Below are 7,769 nucleotides of genomic sequence, written 5' to 3'. Positions count from 1 at the left end.
TCACTGTTATTACAGTCAGTAGTGAAGAGTGCGGCAAGTAGCTTTATGAATATAAACACGGTCATTTAACCTTTAAGAGGCAATAATGCTTTGAACGTATAATGAAGGTATACTGTACACATTTGACTTGAATTATATTTTATTCTGGTCTATTCTTCTTTAGGAGTTAATGGTCTGTTTTTACTTTAACGTATTTATATATTTTTTCCTAAAGAGATCAGCGTTTGTGTGAAATCACTTTAGTAAGTAGTACATATTGACACAGACTTGGCAAAGCCAACGTGAGACCCATTTGAGGCCATTTATAATGCAACCGCTTTAGTGTTTGTTCAACTTTTACATTAAAGAATCATAAAGAACGAAGTATGACATAACAGCCACCTCTTAGTGCAGGTGAAATATTAACAATCTGTAAATCTCCCACGAGGTGAACTAATGTCAAGCAAAAATTAAATTAAGCATATTCCTGATATAAGGGGTTGTTTTCTTCTCTGGCAAAGTCAAAGACTAAAACTAGACAGAGACTGTAATGTTTATGTAAAAAACAAATGTTGTAACTGTTTGTGGTTATGTATGTAGCATCAAATCAAACAGGGATGTGATTTTTCCGTATTAATACGGATTTCCGTATTTTCTGACATTGGTGGGATGACTTGTCTAAATCACATAAATCCAATGAGTTTTATTTTTTGTGATGGTGGGGGTATGCACGTGTTGTTTGTAGACACACGGTTCGGCATCATCCAGCATGTATCCCAGACATAAGGTTTGTTTGAGTTCATGCGGCGCCGCAAAAAAAACGTCAGGCAGGTGACATCAAAGTACCACGAGAGTGATTCGAGAAATCATAAGGGGTGTGCTTTCGAATCGGTCTCGCACTACTTTGATGTCATCCACCTTTTCTGTGTTCTTCGTCATACACATACTTGTTGAGGATGCGCAGAGCAACTACATTTAGTCATAAGTCGAGTATAAGACACAAAACGGTGTAAAACCATATCACGCTAGAATTCCGATTTCAATGACATCAACTAAAGCAACTTACTGTATATACATAAACTGACATTGCAAAGTGACCTGAAAAGGATTTTATTGGAATGGATGGGAACAAATGATGGACATGGACTACAACTCGCTTGTAAATCACATTGGTCTACTAGCATACTGTTAGAACGTAAATGTAACATGTTAAAACTGCAAAATATTGCATGAAATACTGATTGACAGATTGATGGCTGGTCCACACAGTCAGAAAAGACTTGAGGGAAAGCAGAAAAATCACGAATAGATAAAAATACTAATCGCTTCAATAATAATCAGTCAAGTATTGAGAAATCACCAGTCAAAATTTTGTTATGTTGTTATGTAATGTTAACATTTAAGCGATTTTAGACTATTTGAGCCAAAGGGGCTAAAGTGAGCTGTTGCGCACAGACATGGACACAAACTCAAAAGCCCAGGCATTGAGATACGTGTTTCAAAAAGCATGCAAACACAGTTTCTTTGCACTTTACAGGAGATATACACACAAATAATCTGGTAATACCATAGTCTTGCCAAGTATTCCTTCTTTTTTGTCCTTGGCCAATCACCTACCTTATAATTTGTTTTGACTGAGTGTACAGTGTATTTTTGCTTTGAGGTATTACGTCTGGATGACTTCGGCCCAGAGCAGAATGTCATTCTCATTACCTATAACATCTAAGAAGTATCGGCCAGGGATAGACAGACAACTTTACTCAGTAAACTCTATTTCCTTGATCATCAAACGTCTCTGTTACATCGGCTTTGGGTCAGCCCATTTCCGGAGGACGATGCAGCACTTATCTGTTTGCGTGTGCGCAATTTGCACAGTATGTACTAGGGTTTAATCCCGAGAAACGGGATTCCCGGGAAATCTTATCAAGACTATTTCCCGATTCCCGGGAAAAGTTATGACGGGAAACGGGAAATTTATATATATGTTTTTTATATAAACGTGCGCTAGATTAGATTTGCAGCTGGCTTTTTCAATGACCACTAAGCCAGCCTCAGAGGAAATGAAAGACGGTGACTTCATGAGCATTCTAAACAAAGAGTTTTCCCTCTTCGTAGCCACCAAAAGCAGACCACCCCACCTGCAACAGCTGTTTGATGCTCTTAGCACTATTCAGGCTACATCTGTGGAGGCGGAGAGAGCGTTCTCTATTTGCGGCCAATTTGTTACACAAATACGAAACCGCCTGAGTCCATCGACGCTCTGTGCTTTTTAAAAGCACATTTCCAAAAAAAATTTAATAAATGAAGGGCAAGGTGAGAAATAAAAATGGTTTGAAATGCAATGCTGATAATGTGAGTGACACTTTCGCTTGTAATTGCCCTATTGCGGCAGTTTTACTGTTTATGCGTTTGTTTTAGTTTTTAAATTATTATTTTAATTCTGTTTTACCGTAGGCATGGCTCTGTCTTTAATCTTTCCGTGCACATTTACACATTTCTGAGGGTCGTTTGCTTTTATTCAGTTAAAATTGTTTTATGTTTAAAAGAAAAATATACCTGCCCTAATAAAGAAATTGTTGCTTAACTTGTAAGTGACAGTTTTGCGCGAAATTGCCCTATTGCGACAGTGTTACTGTTTGTGTTTATGCTTTTGTTTTAGTTTTTTAAATTATTATTTAAATTCAGTTTTAGTCTACATAGGCCTGGCCCTGTCTTTAATATTGCCGTGCATAGTTGCACATTTCTGTGGGTCGTTTGCTTTTATTTAGTTTAAATTTATGTTTAAAAGAAAAATATATGAAGAGTTTCGTTGCAAAACGAGATAACCACCGTTTTTTTAATTGTTCAGTAATCACGTTTTTTGGTTGTGCATTTCAATTAATTTCAATTCAACTGCAGTTGGTTTGTTTTGATTTAAACCTTCATAACTTAACAAATACGGCTAAGTAGCACCATAAAACAAAATAATAACATGATAACATAATATTAAACATGTTTTGACAAAAATGTTAAAAATGGATTTATCTCGTTTTGCAACGAAACTCTTCATATCTGCCCTAATAAAGAAATTGTTGCTTAACTTGTGAGTGACAGTTTTGCGCGAAATTGCCCTATTGCGACAGTGTTACTGTTTGTGTTTATGCTTTTGTTTTAGTTTTTAAATTATCATTTCAATTCAGTTTTAGTCTACACAAAGGCATGGCCCCGTCTTTAATTATTGCCGTGCACAGTTGCATTTTTCTGTGGGTCGTTTGCTTTTATTCAGTTAAAATTGTTTTATGTTTAAAAGAAACATATACCTGCCCTAATAAAGAAATTGTTGCTTAACTTGTAAGTGACAGTTTTGCACGAAATTGCCCTATTGCGGCAGTGTTACTGTTTGTGTTTATGCTTTTGTTGTAGTTTTTTAAATTATTATTTAAATTCAGTGTTAGTCTACATAGGCATGGCCCTTTCTTTAATTATTGCCGTGCACAGTTGCATTTTTCTGTGGGTCGTTTGCTTTATTTAGGGTAGTCAAAACTTGTAGCCTATATTTATTTAAAAGAGAAATATACCTGCCCTAATAAAGAAATTGTTGCTTAACTTCGAGTGATTATTCCTCAGTTATTCTAAATTATAGTTTTATCATTTTAAAGATTTTCAGAAGTCACAGACAATCCACCTGGCAATTCGCTACGGCAGGCTGTCACGGACGCAGCTCACTTGATCCGCAGCAGAATTGATCATTGCAAAAAACGTTGTTGATATGGACATAAACTGTGTTTCTTGCCCTAATAATGATACAAATAATATAAAACATGTTGGGAACGCATATTTGAATGATATTATTGATAAATTACTTGTGCAAAAAAACAGCTATTTCCCGGGATTCCCGGGATTCCCGGGAAATGGGTCGTCTTTTCCTGGGATTTGATTTGATCTAATTTTCGGGAAAATATTAAACCCTAGTATGTACAGTATGCTCTATGAATCATATGTATTGCTTTGAAGGGGACAGAGAATGAAAAACCATTTTTACCTTGTCTTTGTTGAATAATGGTAGTCTACCTGCATTCACAAACATACAAAAAGTTCTAGACATTCTAAACATCTCAGTCTCATAGAAATTCCACTTTTAGAAATGTCTGAAAAACTGATGCTTATGACATCACATGCATCTAACTGCCCCTTCACTTTAAAATAATTGGCTACATTTTTAGAGTGGCAGCAAAGTCAGCCAATCAGTAATGAGATTGCAAGTTAAGCCATTAGGGGGAGCCAAATAGGTGCAAAACCACGTGTTTAAATTCCCCACCCTAATAGAGCTATTTGAGAGAGGTTTTTAGGAAGCTTCTAAGGCATTACAGACCCAAACAAAAACATTTTTGTCTACATGTCACATCACAGAACAAGGATAAATACACCGTTCAATCATTCTATGTCACCTTTAAGAAATGATTGTATGTTCAAATTTGGGATGCTTTCTACACAGTATTTTATACGTGAGGCCATATATAATGTCAAGACATGGTTACAGCTTTAAAAAGCTCAAATAAATAAAGGTCCTAGAAAATTCTCGCAGAGCAGCTATATATTGGTGCAACGTTGGCCAGACGTATGTATGCTGTATTATCAATAACCTACTCCTAAACTGACAAAATACACATTTAGCAGATATATACTAAAATATTTAAAATGTACAATCTTTTTCTCTAAAGACCAAGATGAGGCAAACACATATAGAGCAAATAATTGTTGCTGGTAGTGACTAATATCTACCGGCTTTAAAGTAAACAGCTGCACGTCACTTTAGTATGTTCCATGTTTCAACGAGAAATATGTCAAAAAGGACAGTAAACTGCAGGTCATTCAGATATAATGAACTTAGTTACTGAGAAAAGGGGATTAGTCATTAACTTTTCTAACACATCCGTAATCAGCCTTTGCGTTGAGAGCTACATTAGTTTTAATTTAGCTCATTTCATTTTCATTGTACCATCACCTTTGGGCGTCCCTCTACTATTAAAAAGGAAGTGACAACTTTTGCATTCATTACCTACACAAAATAACAATATGTGACCCTGGACCACAAAGTCAGTCAAAAATAGCATGGGTGTATTTGTAGCAATAGCCAAAAATACATTGTATAAGTCAAAATTATTGATATCTATTTTATGTCAAAAATCATTAGGATATTAACTAAAGATCATGTTCCTTGAGGATATTTTGTAAATGTCCTACTCTAAATATATAGAAAACTTTATTTTGTGAGTGGATGCAGTGCTAGGAACGTCATTTGGACAACTTTAAAGGCATAGACATTTTTTTCTATATTTAGATTTTATACACCCTCAGATTTTCAAATAGTTGCAAAAAATTGGTCACATATAAGCTAAAATGTTCAATAGGGCTGCAACAACCAATCAATAAAATAAATTGTAATTGGTTATGGGGGGAAATTGTCGCAGACGTGTGTTTGCTCAAGGTCAAAGTTAACTGCTTGAGCCGTACGGTCACATATTTGTGATAGGTGAAGCTGCCATCCACAGCATACGGTCAGATATTTGTGATTTGAGAACAAGCAGTTACAAAACCAGCTGCTGTTAGAGAGATGTGCTACTAGATGGGTTTTAATCGCACATTCTGCTTCTCAGATGGTCTTCTAAGTGTGTTTATTCAGGTCACAGACAACCAAAACAAGCGCATACGTACTACAATGAGTTTCATCACTTATTAAAACATATGAATCAATTATTAGTATATGGGTGGATTCACTACAGTGGTTTAGGCTGATGATAATAGAAATGTTAACAGTATGATGGTGTAAAACTGCATTTTTTTGTCAATTACCAGGCTTCTATACAATATGTATAATGTATATTTGTTTGCATTTTATCCAATGAATAATTAAATAATAATAAAAAAACATAAATTGCAACTGTTATGTAAATTTCAACAAATTTAAACATTTCTGGTCCGATCATTGTTATTTTTTTAGTAGCTCAGTAGTAGCTTTTTAACCAAAGATTCAAACATTAATTCAATTTCTCATGCAGTAAGAACCCTCCCGTGAACTGCCAGGCCATTTCCAGCATGCTCGACGACTCTCCTGTAGGGAAAGAACAGCCGGATCAAGGTTCTTCACAACATAGCCGATTGAAATTCCACCCAAGAACAAAGTGGGTGTTTCAGTTTTCCTAAATGCAATATCGAAATCTCACCTTGGGTGAAATAGCCGGCAAGTATTTCTTATCGCCTTTGTTTCCCTGCTGGACTCTGCCTGTGCCCATTACCCCAGCTTTGATTCTCATCAGAAATTCACTTCTGGTTCCAATGAATTCTCCACTTAGAAAAGGTCTGACTGTAAAGTGGAGAAAATAACAATGTTCAAGAGACACTTGACAGGCTCACGGTTGTGCTGATCTTCCTTGGTAAGGAAATAAAATGGAAATGGGTTTATCAGTGAGCAGGTCTGTTGTATAAAGCGCATGTCTGGACAAGATAAGAGTAAACCGTGAATCGGGAGTTAGTGCGGACGAAAGGTTTGCACTGACATTTGACCTCCACCTCTCCTTGTTACAACACAAAGTGGGGGAAAACTGGGTTCATTTTATTTTTAAACTTGCCAAGCTTAACTCATTTTTTGAATAAAGAAGCTATCCACCTTATTTTTAAACGCAGAAGTAAGTGTTGTGATGTATTTCCATTCTTTGTGCGAGACATCTGTTTCAATAGCACCTGCCATGTATGAACTAGTGTAATGATGAAATTAAGAAGTGTCCTGATATCATATATACTTAGCCATTTTGTGTTGTTGCTTTGGGGTGACAGGTCTTCAATGTGCAAATATAAAAGCACAGAGACATACCAGTATCTTAACAATGGGAAAGTTAGTCGAGTGTTTGTACATATAGACCAAGACTTCGTGTTTTTTAGTTTCTCAGGCGGTGGGTTAAAATGCCACAGCTGTCCCTCTAATGTGAGTTTTTATTTTTAGCAATTTTTAATGGACTTGTTTGAGTTTTTATGGCGACACGTCGAGCTTCACGTGGTCCGACAGTAAGCAGCATCTTTCTCATTCAACACATTGTAAGTTATTTGAACAAACCATAATAAACATATTAAACTATTACATGTATTCAGTTATTGTTTTCGTTTTATGAAAATATTATTACATCGTTTCTTATGCACTAAATGAAGACATGGATTTATAAAATTATTAGTTTATTTTAAAAAAAAATAAGTTACCATTAAAATCGGTTGCCTTAAATTTTTTTGTTATTTTCAACTTTTAAAATATTAGTGAACTTATTTAAATAAATTGTGTATTAAACTATTTTGTGTAGGCTACTCATATTTTTACAGTATGTTGAGTTTAAAATTTTAATGCAACCATTTTTTTTTGAGTTGAACCAACTTTTTATCAGTGTAAAATATTATTTTACTGGTTATATACTGGTTATAACATATAAATTAATATTACTTATACCACGGGTGTGTTGAATGCTGTATTCTGATTGGCTGAGAAATGTTCCGTGGGTATGGATTCATTTCTGATAACCGCACACCTAACTTGTCAAATGTCTTAAAAATTGGCACCAGAGCAATGTTTGTGGTATAAGAGGAATAATTGACTCCGGTCCTTTGAATTATTTGAAAATAATGCACATTATTTTCTTATAATTCAATGGCCCGTCATCAATTATTCTTACTTGCAAAAAAGTTGTCATTGGTTTGAGCCCCTGCAATGAGCGGCCCATAGCCTCAACTTTTAGCCCAACCAGTGGCATCAGGACTATATGCTTAAT

General features: G+C 35.4%; 1 long non-coding RNA gene across 1 annotated transcript; it reads right to left on the bottom strand.

The window, feature by feature from the left end:
- Positions 1 to 5,618: 5,618 nt before the first annotated feature.
- On the bottom strand, positions 5,619 to 6,481 carry LOC141350119 (uncharacterized). Its single transcript, XR_012358092.1, has 2 exons — positions 6,183 to 6,481; positions 5,619 to 6,070 (listed from the first exon to the last, which is right to left on the bottom strand). It is a non-coding gene; the product is annotated as an uncharacterized lncRNA (long non-coding RNA).
- Between the last annotated feature and the right edge of the window lie 1,288 nt (positions 6,482 to 7,769).

Source organism: Misgurnus anguillicaudatus, chromosome 16 (assembly GCF_027580225.2).
Source record: "Misgurnus anguillicaudatus chromosome 16, ASM2758022v2, whole genome shotgun sequence".
NCBI lineage: Eukaryota > Metazoa > Chordata > Actinopteri > Cypriniformes > Cobitidae > Misgurnus > Misgurnus anguillicaudatus.
Note: the sequence above shows the minus strand (reverse complement) of the source record. Positions and strands in the feature narration are given on the sequence as shown.